The following is a 14,058-nucleotide window of genomic DNA, read 5'->3' as shown; positions in this document are numbered from 1 at the left end:
CATCAACGGTGAGAGAAACGGATATGTGTGCATAGTACGTAATATACCTGCACACACATGGCATTTTTTTTTTTTGATCATATCTTTAAACACTACCTGTATGCACAGAGTGCATTGACACTTTTTTCGGCACATTAATTTGAAATTACATCGAAACTTTTTCAATGCTGTCTTCTGGTGCTTCCCAGCACTTATGCCTGCACTTTAATATCACATTGGATGCGATGCGTCGCGAAATTTCAATGTTTAACGAGCTGTGTTATAAGCCGCCAAGACCTTGCGTATATATTTTTTCCATCTTGTTCGAAATGCCAGAGAGATGACACGAGGGACTGCACTTCCATGCATTCTCAAGTTTTACCGACGATGTCAGATTAACACAGGGACAGGGTCATGCTCGTCACTAAAATACCCCTTCTCTCTCTGTGTTATATATATATATATATATATATATATATATATATATATATATATATATACATACATACACACTCGGTGATTCTATCCTTCTATGAAGAGTGTTCAATATCCTCAAAGGAAGAGCTTTGAGGTGGCATGAAACTCCGAGTAGCAATAAATACGGATGAACCTGCTGTCAACCGAGTGAACTTGTTCCAATACTTATATATATATATATATATATATGTATATATGTAAACATGAATGAATACATCTGTATACACATATATCATTATACGCACACACTCACATGTATATTATTGGCCTATATACGTATATATTTTTATAGCATCATATTATTGTTATTATTATTATTATTATTATCATAATTATTATTATTATATTCATAGACGGAAAGAGAGGAAGAGAGACAATTTACTTTCTGGCTAACATTGACTTGCAAAATAATGGGGTAATCACACTGTATTAAACGAAAAAAAAACAACAAACAAACGGTGTTATGTCACCATTCTCGTTCGTTGTAGTTTGTTGTCAATTTTGAAAACATTCTTATTCCTAATCCCAAATACTATAAATTCCGAAACTCTGTACCCAATATAACCAATTTATAGGTGTTCAATTGCAAAAGTCTGAAAATCAGAGTCTCCTTTAAACTACTAGTATAATGGGGCTGATTGCAATTTTGCACTTACCTCCATAGAAAGCATTGGGAAAAACCACCACAAACTATGTAGGCGTTCCATCTTTCTTTACTTTTTAATAAACACCGCTACCCTGGTATGTGGAATGTGTATGCAAAGAGAATATCAATATCCTGGGAAAGTATATGATCATGAAAATGTCTTATAATAATATTTCATGTTTAATGTCTCATGCGTCATAATTACAAAGTTTATAATAATTATCAGTCGTACGGACGAAGGAGACCATTGTAAATTTTTACTGCATTTAACTCGCAACTTGAATCAATCTGTGCCGACTGAAAAGTAACACTGCTTTGTGAATATTACACACACACACACACTCACACAAACAAGATGATTACGTGTTTTCAGCAATGTGGTAAAGCTATTGCACCTGTTAATGAAGATGACAGAATAAAATGCAGACATTTGCTTCCTGTTCTACTCGAATGTAGTCTCATATAAAGTATACAAATAAAGTGTACATGCTGTACAGTGTGATATTATAATGATCGATTTAGACCACGTGTCGGTGAAATTGGCTGGACGATAATTATGCAGCCATGTAAACAAAAACCTACTCTACGTACACTCCATTATTGATCCGAAAGCCTAACAGCTGTGGGGTGTCATTTAGTCACCAGCGGCGGTCATGGGTGTTGCTAACGAAAAAAAGTGACAGACTGATCCTATATTTATGGTAATTTAGTTAATGTGTTGGGGATTTTGAAGAATTTTTCACGTATCACTCGGGGCATCTTCAAATTAAAAGGATAAAGAATCGTTATTCAAACATTTTTGTAAATCAATTGAAATCCCATTTACACAACGTTGTAAGTATGCATCCTTAATTTGCATGTTGCGAAATCTCCCGATAACTATACCAATGACATGTTTTAAATGCCGCCAATTCCCCTGCATATCATACTATTCTCAAGTTCACCACAAATACCCATATACAAAAACACACATGTGACCCTTGGTTGTCTGATATAGCAATACACAGTGGATGGAACATGTAGGCCTATACTGCTAATCATTGTGTGCGTGTTTCTTTTTTTATTAATTGATTTTATCCCTGATGTACACCAATGCTGAAAGCGGTCATTGTTCAATCCATTCCCACAAACTTGATATCACATGAGCATAAGGGTAATATGTAGAGTTTAATACTTAATCGCGTTTCATTAGATTGACGAGCATGATGAGACGAGGCACTTTGTAAGCCATCATGAATGTTATTTTCTCGTTGAGAGACTGCAATTACTGGAATTAGATGAGCAATTCTGTAAAAGCATTGTAATTAAATGCATAGGCAACCCTGAATAAGATGAATATTAAGTTGAAGGGTGAATGAATAAACAGATGGGATCAACGTTTTCAATAACATTACTATCAAAAGAAACGACAGATAACTTATTTTAAAGACATACCAGCAACATCTTTTGACTGACATTTACATGGAAACACAGCACCAAGAACAAGAAAGGCTCATGGCATTACACTGATATATTTCTGTGGTATTAAGTAAAAAACATATATTCTTTATGCTATTTTGACTATCGAAAATGAAGTTCACAAACTACATCGAAAACCGGAAGTGTGTTCGACGTTCTGGGAAACCTTATAGTTTAGTTTTCATGCGGAGTTGTAGTAATACAAGCTACAGTTTCCAACAATAAACGACCAAAAAAAAAATGATGAAAACAAAACTTGACTTTACATTTATGGACATTAACTAGATTATCACCCAGTGACCCTGTATGATGCGCATGCGCATAACTTGTGGTCTCATCCTTGTACGAGTTATCTCCTTATATGATTATCAATTCATAATACTAGTAATTGACAGTGAGTTGAATTTACACTCACAAATCATAAATGATCTATTTCTTGCCTGTACTTTAATTATCTGCTTGAAATCATATGTAAAGGTCAGATTAAAAAAAAACCAAATATATGTGTATATATATATACACTTGTATATATATATATATATATATATATATATAACATAGAGAGAGAGAGAGAGAGAGAGAGAGAGAGAATTGTATACACCTGTATTTCTTTTCACTATCCTATCTTATTGGTTAATATGAATCTAGCCTGCAATTCAACATTGTTACCTCCACCTATGGTGTTCAACAGATGTATCGTAGCCATGTATCCCAGCTCATATACAATGATGTTATCATATCAGCAAAAATCGCCTTGTTTTAGCCTTGCGAACAAATAGCATGTCATTGTAAGGGACGATTCCAGAAGAGAGTACAGCATTAGATAGAGAGTATCCTCCAAATTTATCACAAATCTTGCATGGATATCTTTGTTCTACCCTCACATCAAACTCTAGGAATTTGTTCGTATCTATTTAATGCACTCAGCTAAGGAGAGGAAGCAATGTTTCTATAATCTCGTGCACATGTCACCTTAACGAGAGAATAGGGAACTTTATGTTTACGACGCGGACGTTTGAGATGACGATTGCGCGAGGACGCACCCTGCAAAATGTAAAATGGCGCCCCTATTATGATCAGTGCATCAGGTATTGTAGCTCTCTGCGTAGTGAATTTAGCAGACGTAAAAATAGCCCAAAACGCGTAGTGAAAACTCAAGACGACGCGAGCTAAAAATAAATCGATTTTGATAAGCAATTTTGCAATTTTGACAAGCTCAGAACATTTCTTTTTCTCTCTGAACGTCCGCGTCGAGAAAATCTAAAGCTCCCTATTATCTAACGGTATCACTTCCCAATATCTATACCTGAAGATCAGAAATGAATGTTCGTATCGATCTCAAATTAATTATCAAAGTAACCTGCACATTTAGAGGTACATCCAAGAAATAAAAAGTGCCTTTCCAATAATGTTACCATGCATCCCACAAGCAATCTCATTTTCAAAACAAGTGACAAGCTATATAATGGCAATGCATTCATTTCCTTTTGAGTTTTCCATGGCCATGGCCACTTTACATTTGTATAAATTTGGCAACAAACAAATAGGTCGTTAGCATACACACACACACCTACACACACAATGAATTCTACAGAAAATTGCCACCATTCTTGCAACTCACCGTAGATTATAAGTCCACAAAATTCTTGACTTCAAAGTAACTTTGCCCCTCTACAGAAACATGAGGGTCTGTGGGTACATATGTAGTTTATAATGTTCGAGATTTCAGAATCTCGTTTGTCAGTGGTAGTGAGCGGGTCAAAGCGTAAAATGCTAGTATGACGCTTTAACGGAATTCATAAACACATTAACTGAAATAGCATTTCTCCGCTCTCTAAATTGACTGATGTTGCATGATTAGTAAGCGTTATCTTATTACGTGTGAGTACCGTGTGTGTGTGTGTGTGGGGGGGGGGGGGGCATTACCACAATGATGAAAGCAGGTCGAAAGCGCAAAATGTTATATATTTTAATATCCTCTTTGGAGCCACTGATCTTTAAATTGCTTTATTATCCTCTTGACTCTATAGCATTAAAGGTAGGCCTATACGTATAGAATAATGGTAATAACATCAAATTTTCTATTGAATCAGGAAGCAGAAAATCATTATGTCCAATCACAAAAACTCTTGAGCATATTGTTTTATGAAGATGGGTATCATGGAATGAAATCCTGCAACTTGGAGCATAGCTCGCTATGCGCAACACGCCACCGCAGGTTTTGTATTGCAAACACGCCGATGCGTTTGTCTGTCGCCAGGCTGAAAGGGCAATATATCTCGTGCCCTGCTGTATAACGTAATTTGATCTCGAGGGTTGTCAGAGCGCACTCCAAAACATGCAGCCAGGAAAAACACATGCTGCTCTATTAGTACACGCCGCTTATATTTGTGACTGAACCCCTCTTCTATTGCTGTTTGATACACCGATCCTTCCATACCACCATCCAACCCCCATAATACTTGTATGTATTAACGATTTGGTGATTATTATTCAGCATATTATTTCTGATCACTTTCCGCTCCGTTCCGCTTTGACGATTTCATTTTAATATGGCGGCGGTGACTTTATTTGAAATCTCACGTTTTGATGTATATCGTGAATGGCGATAAGCATTTCAACAACCTGAAAATACAATTTTGATAGCATTTTCAGATGGGGTTCATCACGTCTTTGCGGCTCTCCAATTTGCATGTTAAAGTATACTTCCGGAACATTCGTGCATTGATGCAATGGATAGCAAACGTCAAGATCCAAATGATGGACTTATTAATCCACTAGTATCGATTATTGTAAGTAATTAAACCCCCATAAAACCGTTTGCTAAATTCATAATGGTGTAGTATCATTTACAAACATAATCAAGATTTTGTCCTTTCATTTTACTTACCCACTGAATGGGTATTATTCCGTTATTTGCCGATTTACGGTTCAATCAAGATTTTGTCCTTTCATTTTACTTACCATCACTGAATGGGGTATTATTCCGTTATTTGCCGATTTACGGTTCAAGAGCACCATCATGTCAATACTGTCTTTTCTATTTAGTGTCAGTATCATTATGACCACGCATTATGAGCCGATGTCATGTCACGAAGATTTGACAATGACAATTTCTGCATTAAAACAACCGCTTTCACAATTCGCGGAGAACAGAAATTATATATACAATAAAAGACCACGTTTTGCCAACATGATTTTCAAAATTACATTCAGTTGAACCTACTCAAAGATTCGAGTCAAAATTTGGCGTAATTCAGCTAAATCAACAATGATAGTGATGTTGGTGACGATGAAAATCTATGGTTCGGAATAACGATACGTGACAATACATTCACCATTCATTATTATCTTCATGATTAAAAAGAATGCTTACTCTCCACAGCAGTAATTGAACACTAGATTGCACATGTGAGATATAATATAACATGAACAACGAATGTCACGTATAATGGCAATTACTATGAATATCAAACAAGACACCATTCATTGCACTCTGGCATGCATTATGCTCTTTACGAGGTACAACATTCAAGTGTTCATAATATATGGGTATACATAGTATATCGAATATTCATACGTTTGCATGAAGAACGTGGCAGATCAAAGTCTGCGAACGAAGACTAACGTGAGAGCATCAGTTTTATTGTGACATTAAACTAAATGCTAAATGAGCAGCATACATGTGGCAATTACTCCCATAGTAGCTAAATGGAAATGAAGGTCACTACAGCTATCCCTCCGAGTTATGGCGATAATGAGCTTAAATGACAATTAATTGACCGCTGTTACAAAGCACGCGTACATGAAATTTGTTATGGGTATACAGTATGAGCCGAGTGATGTAGGACAGTATATGGGTAAATATGGACGTTAAACGCACGACTCGAAATCAACGTTCAAGTATCTACATTTCCTTACGTATGCGGCGGCAAGTAAATACTCTAGCTTTACTTACATAGGCAGTATGCTATGCATGTAAGCTTCGTACTCGTTCCAATGTATGAATTATCATAAGAGTATACGCTACAAATCACATTAACTGCAAGGGAAACAAAGTCCAAAGATAGCGGGGGGGGGGGGGGTATATTATGAATTATGATGTATAGGTTATTGCGGATACCAAGGAGGTATGATACTTCCTTGCGGATACCATGCTTTTCCTAGAATATGCGTGTTTATACGCCTTTCGTGTAGTTCATATACGATTCACTGCGTTGCTAGGGTGTAGGAGTAATATTACTATGCACATGCAAAAGTGAATGTATAACTATCAAGGCAAACATGAAAAGCAAGCATGACAAAGTACAATATCAAGTTATGGGAATTAGCTGATCTGACCTTTGTAACCAAAAACTAGATAGATTAATTTTTGATGTTTTGATACCCCCCCCCCCGTCTCCTTACATCACACGATTCAATAAATTAAGTTTTCCTATCTTAAAAAGGCACCTACACATGTAGTATCGCGCGCCTGCTGCTCTCCCACTTGCACCAGCACACACCTCACTCACCTCTTTCCCTGTATCTCATAGTGTCTATACAATTTTTGTTGTTGTAATGTGATGCCAGAATGTCACTGTTTTTTCCTTGCTTTTTCTTTTCTTTTCGATAAGTATAAAAGATGCATGTTTTGCCCATTTTCTTTTGTTTTTCTTCTCTTTCAACGAAGGTGTTCAAGGCTGTCGTATCTTCAAGCTTTATGCTTATTTGACGACAGTCTTCTGCATTCACACTCCCAATACATGTGCCATGATTCAGTCTGATCATTTGATTCACTTTATCCCGAATGGTTCCCAATTGACTTGTTCTCTTATTCTTTTCTTTAATCTGTACAAGTATATATCTCAATTTTGTATTCGGATGTACACACTGTATGTTCTATTGTCTTGTAAACAAAAAGAAATGACTGTATTCCATTTGTAATATATATTCGATGTAGAAAGTTCCTAATAAATTCATTTGAATCATTTGAAAGAAACGTGACATTCCCTCCTCTCGGCCACGTTCACAGTAAATCGGTTTACTAAGATGTTCAAGTCACATGAAGGACCTACTGGCCTATTTCTTTTTCCTAACAGAAGAGGCTGTTCCTCAGAACCGGACAACTTGCCCGAAGCTTGCCCAATTGGCCTATACTAGTACATCAATAAGTTCATGATGCGCACTGGATTCAAAGTATTCATGTGTTCCGTGCTGGTAGGTATACGTAAAATGAACACCTCCTTACTAGGTCTTGGGGGAAATAAACCCATAACTAACTCGAACACTCCTGCAAACTTGACGTTACTTTCTGTAGAGAAAGTTAACATATTATAGAAATAGATCTACATCTCTGTGAATATGCCTCCGAAATAAACTTCTTTTTTTTTTTTCTACTGCAATATCGCATGGATGCCATCTATAGCACGTGTCTAGATCGGAATAATGTTCACATGCGGCAGGTGTTTCTGAGTCTTTGGACAGATGTTAGGGAGTAAATGTTGCTACTTCAAGATCAATTCATTTCTGTCACTTTCTAATGAATTTACAATATAAACAAGTATGCCACATTAATGACACATCTAAAGGATGGATTTTTTTTTCTAAGAAAAATCAATGAATCATTAAAGTATAAGATAAATAACCTTTTTTCCGTTCATGACACAACTGAAAACTGTTGCTGGGGCCGTCACAATAAACATACAAAATGATGGTATGACAGTCTTTTCCTCATAACAAATATCTAATAATGTTCGCCATAGGAGTTACAGATAAAACAAGCGGGGAAAGTTGTCACATTTTGTCACACAATAGCAAGGTGGGGGATTCGCGAATGACCTGATTTTGATTAATTCAAGATGATGATTACTAATAATTAATGTGGATATGCTTGAAACAATGATACATTTTTAAACCTATGTGTTTCTACAATGGTTGTCAAAAGTACACTGTATATATTTCAATACTTGTTTATGCATGGGTTTAATCGCTCTTTTACAAAACAATGTTTATCTACCATCATTTTTTTTTCTTCATTTTCTTCTAAGAGGTTTTCAGCAAAAAGTGAACTGGTTTAGTTGATTTGGGAAAATGTTTCACACATCAGGTCCACGGTCTCTTAAGGATTTGAGATTTAAGGATTAGTCAATAATTATACGTTTCTTGGGCACAGGGTTATTCAAATGGATAATATGTGTTTGATTTGAATTAATGCTTTTTGTTGCATGAAAATGAAAGCTTAAAGTAGAGAGTTTATCTTGTATCTAAACATTTAATGTTTTCGTTCGAAGAACATTGATAGCGTCGAGTTTGGGGTCTTTTGACTGGTGAAGTAAAGAATGAATGTTATACCTATATACAGGAGGAATTTGAACAGATTCTTACAGTCTTCCTATCTAAAGAAAGATGATAGTCAGATTATATATACCATGTATACTGTACAATTCCCTAATATGAAGTTACAAAATATTATGTAGGGCAATATAGTATAGAGTTAGAGTGTTATAAAGCAGGACGGCTTTTTGAGGCAAAAGGCATTTAACTCTAAAGAGCAAACTTTCAATAGTAAAAATGAGAATACATTAAACAATATGATTGTTCCAGCCTTGATGTAACTAAATATTCATTGAAAAAAAATCGTTCTTATCCTTTAAACCATCAATCTTAATATCATGATTAGTTTGTGGATGAACATTGTGTTTACATTGAAAATGCATAAAAGTTGTTTTTACAAATATTCAGCGACACTTTGTTGCATTTGAATTAAAATTTTATTTTACATGAATTCTGATTTTAATGTGTGTATATGGCAATAGAATGGATCTCATGGAAAGCTAAAACAGAAGTGTCATCCGCGAACATAATCAATTTGAGAATCACTGACGAGTTCGTATAAAGCAGTAAAAGACATAGTATTGAGGCGAAGGGACACTACATTGGATACTATATAGTATTTGACATGTATGAATTGTGATCTTCTATACGTACAAATCGTATATTATAAGTAATTCTTAAACCAAGAATAGATTGGGCCCCGCACGTACTATAATATTGTCTAAACAAATTTTTAGAGTATGATGTATACGGTGTCAACAGTCTTGCTTGAATTGGTATATGACAATATCACGTGTTCGTTTTGTAAGAGTTGTTTTGTTACTTGAATCTATGAAATGTATGAAAAAAATCTAATGATATGCAAGACTTGTGTCGTGTGCAATTCACGATTATACATTTATAGAAAGTTGCAAGTCCACTATGGAACCCTATCCAATGCAGTTCGCAGCATTTGACATGATAAAGCGGAAAACTAGATACTACAGCAACATTCATGCATAAAACCTTTACAGAGGGCAAACTGCAATATTTCAACCTATCACCTCATAATGAAAGTTAATCAATATGGAATCAAAAGTCATTTTCAAAATGGAGACGAAATCAGCGGATTACCCAAATGAAGACTCGCCACCTTTATTTCTTCTGCCCTTGAGAAAGGATGTTCAGTCTCTTCTCAGCAGACAGAATCCAATGTGTGTAGGTTTCCAGCAACAAGATAGCTGACGAGGCCGACACACCTTAAAGCACCGACACACGCCCACCATACGTACCTTGATGTCATATTCAAACTGTAAGCAGGTTTGCGGAGTCTTCAAAGTCTTACATGACAGGTTGGCTCCTCCCGGTAAATGGATGCATATGCCCTACGGATTCACTACAAGATATGGGCCTGAAACTCTTCGTGGTGCTGAGATGAAGATTGATGCACTTTTTAACACATGTCATCAGGTTGGGGTTAAACATTCCTTGGGTGAGGGATCTGCACATCACACATTCTTGACCTTCTGTGTGAATGGCCCCACGAGGCATGCAGACGACACTACGGGGCACAACGAACAGAATTTTATATATTTCACTTACCGCGCAAAACGCTGTGGGAAATCTCACGGAGATGTAAACGTAGAATACTCAGCGTCGTCTGATAAGAAATAACGCTACCGTATGGAATAATTTCTGCTCTGGTTGAGAGTACATGGCACGTCCCCACGTGGTGAAACTATACTCCTTTTATTCTCTTTCATTTTGTATGCTATATTTCCTTTGAAGTAGAACGGAGGATTAAATTTACCTGGTCGGAAGACTACTATGCGCCCATATAGTGGTTCGGGCAGTAATAGGCTGCGGCCTAATTTGAGCGGCTGCCACTACATACCACTATTCGTTCCATACAAGCTGCACTAGCTGCAGTACACGTTCATCATTATGCGGGCTACCGTGCGTGGCGTTGCAACCTTGTGTGTGTATGTGTGTGTGTGTGTGTGTGCTGTGTTCCCGGTTCGTGAGTGATGTATGCTCACGTATGTAAATACACGACTTGATCAGGAGCGGTGAATATCGCTCTGTTCGTAGAGAGAGCTCCACTTATTCAGGTGACGACAAAGCACACAAAATTTGACCAGGGAGAAACGAGTGCGGTTTCGCTGCTCCCCTTCTGTTATGCATGCAAATGAAGTGTGTAAGCCTGATCTCGCGTTCTCTGGGAGTATAAGGACCATCCCAATATTGATAAATACAGCAAATCTCTCGGGATGTAGAAATGGGAATCAGAGATGTTTTTAGCAGGTTGACATTTTGGTATAAAGTGCATGGAAAGGGAACCCAACGTAAGACAGTCGTTCATGCTATGCCTTTAATATTGTCTGGAGCATCAGATATATCTTGTCCGGTAGTCTGCCCCATGGGTTAGATTTATGCCAGTTTCGAAGAGACCTAACTAAACCAGAAACAAAACATAAGACACTATTCCTGTGCCGATACGACAGTTCTCCCAATCTCTTACCGACTTTCAAAATCTAAAAACAAGCTAAAATTTGATTAGTATTTTTAAAGCAACAAAGGAGCGGAGACAAAACCTGTTATACATTACGCGTTCATTCTCAAGGAATGTAATGATCCAAAAGTGACATTCATCGGGTCCTGTTTAATGACAGCATAATGACATGGCGGCCGCGTTTACACGATGTCGTGATCGAGCAGATTAAGAACTTTTGTTACAGCCTCGAATGCATTTTTCCTTTTTAGAAAATGTATGTCAGACAAGCGAAAGACAATAATTCCTTATCACACTATAGGTAATATTATATTACAATAAAATGGAAGCCAATAAAACCTTCTGAATTATGATTTTAACAATTATGGCAGCTGTACTTGTAAACAGATTGAATACAGTAATTATATGAAAATTATATGTGAATCAGGTTGGAGCGGTTTTACTCTCAGACTCGAATATGCATTTTTTAAATACATTAACAGAAAGGAGAGGAATGGCAATAATTTCTACTGTATTCCTCTTGACAGAGAAAGCAAAGCAGAACGTCCCTTGTATTATGATAAATGTGCATGTTAATTCGGAGGGAGCATTTTCAAGAAACGTCATAGAGACGAAAGAAAACAGATAAAGGTAATTTAAATTTAGGCTGTTAAACTAAGCGAAAATTATTTGTTTGGCAATATAGTGAAACAGTTTTATGTAAAGTTTGTATAAATATAACGACGTTGTGCAGTATATTTTATTCTATTGTAAAATAAATATATTTTTTTTTTACAAAGAAAAATCAGAAACATAGTGATATGTGTTTACTAACGTTGATTTTTCATACATAGAAGTACGAATCATTTTATAGTCGTAAAAATAGGATAAGGATGATATTATACATGTTATAAACTTGGCATTTTGGAGAATTTACAAAACATTTATTTTGAGAGATAAAGCAAGTGAGGATAAGGGGAACAAACTCTAATGGTATGTCTTTTTGCGAGAAATCAAAAGTCGTCTAGAAATCAATATAAGATGCTTGAAATATGTGGAAAAAAGAGGATGTTACGTAATTTACATCCTTGTTTGACTACATACATCTAGGAAAAATGTCTTGACGGGATTTCATACCGTTACACACAATTCGTATCTTTTCTGAAATAATTTCCCTTGAAATGAATGCCTGAACAGGCGAGCGAGAGAAAGAGAGAGAGAGGGGGGGGGGGATGGTTAAGGCGCCCTCAAACGGCATCTTGACATGCACAATGACTACATTGGCTCCGACAAGATCCCAGTCAGGTACAGTAATCAAGAATAAACATTATTGCCCCTCTGAGACCAGTTGAACACAATTCATTGGAGATGACATTGACGAGCATGAATAGTGACTCTGTTTGTTTCTTCCTTTCTTCGTGGAGCCAATACTTGAAATCTTTTTAGAGAATATATATGTGTATATATACATATGTATATATATATATATATATATATATATATATATATAGCATGTATATATGTATATACATGTATATATACATTTACTTATTATTGTGCCATACAAATCACCACATATAACTGTATCTTGTCTTCTCTTCTCTCTATAAGACAGTATAACCGCATAGTTGTATTTCCGCCATATGAAATGTTTGTTTGTTTGTTTGTTTGATTTATTTTTCTTCCAACACAATTTCATACATAAATCAAAATTATTTTCAGTAATATCACATGGAATATCAGTAAGCAGATTACAAGTACATGATTCAAAAAAGGAAAATCGATGTGTAAATTAATTTCATTAACAAATCATAAATCGTATTACCAATTTTCCAAATCATTATCTGAGAAATTATGCGGAAATTATGCGGAAGAAATTATGCGGAAGAAGAGAAATTATGCGGAAAATGTGTTTACGTCTATCCTCTGAACACCGAACCCATTCAAATAAGACAACTGCCATGTCTGTAAGATGCCAACAGGCATTACGCTAGTTATGAGTTATCCCTGATTAAAATGTCCATATAAATTGTGGTAGACAAGGAAGCTCATTGCGTCCAATACACACAGATACATGCACACACACACTCAGCACACACACACAATAATCAAATATTTGCTCTTCATCGCAATGATAATGGTATGATATCATGAACATAATGTAAAGCTTTAAAATAAGGGTAACGAAATACCGTGTTTTTGATTAGCAGGAGATGGCAGGGAAACCCCCAAGCCGCCAAATTCCATAAAAAAAAAACCACACTCTTGTAGTCTGGTGATTATGATGTATCCTGTTAAATATCAAACATCCTTCATTACCATTTTTGTCTTTTTTTTTAAACTTTAGAATCTCACAATAATGAGCTCTTCGATCGTTTTATACTGTTCGCTGCAGAACTTTCAAAATTAGTCACTTATTGGCTAAATTGATATCTGACTCCTTCATTGGAAGCACAGCTTCAGTTTTTGTTTCTATTTCGTCGAATCGATTTTTTTTTTTCTCATTAATCTCTTTCTGATTTTTTTTAATGCGGTTTTGATGACTTTCACCAGTTCCTTGTCGTTCCTGTCCAATATTAGATATGGACATGATGGAGTTGAAATTCAAAGTTGCCAATTTGACGACAAGATGCTACTTTCTGCAGCAAATCTCCTCAGGCCTAGATGGGAAAGGGATACAATTTGTGTTCCCACACCAGCCAGAAGTATATAA

At 36.1% G+C, this 14,058-nt stretch overlaps 1 protein-coding gene across 2 annotated transcripts in view; it reads right to left on the bottom strand.

Annotated features, from left to right (window-relative positions):
* The window catches only part of LOC139707956 (uncharacterized), a 31,807-nt gene that overhangs the window by 9,584 nt on the left and 8,165 nt on the right, over positions 1-14,058 (bottom strand). The window contains exon 1 of one of the 2 annotated variants that reach the window (XM_071619947.1): positions 10,457-10,797. The exons of the other annotated variant lie outside the window; for it this stretch is intronic. The gene's annotated coding sequence lies outside the window, so the exon portion shown is untranslated. Of the gene's footprint in view, positions 1-10,456; positions 10,798-14,058 lie in introns of those variants that run through there. 2 annotated transcript variants of the gene reach the window in all.

The sequence above is a fragment of the Diadema antillarum genome, unplaced genomic scaffold (assembly GCF_040938485.1).
Source record: "Diadema antillarum isolate AM-2024a unplaced genomic scaffold, OU_Dant_1.0 seq00001289_RagTag, whole genome shotgun sequence".
Lineage (NCBI taxonomy): Eukaryota > Metazoa > Echinodermata > Echinoidea > Diadematoida > Diadematidae > Diadema > Diadema antillarum.
Note: the sequence above shows the minus strand (reverse complement) of the source record. Positions and strands in the feature narration are given on the sequence as shown.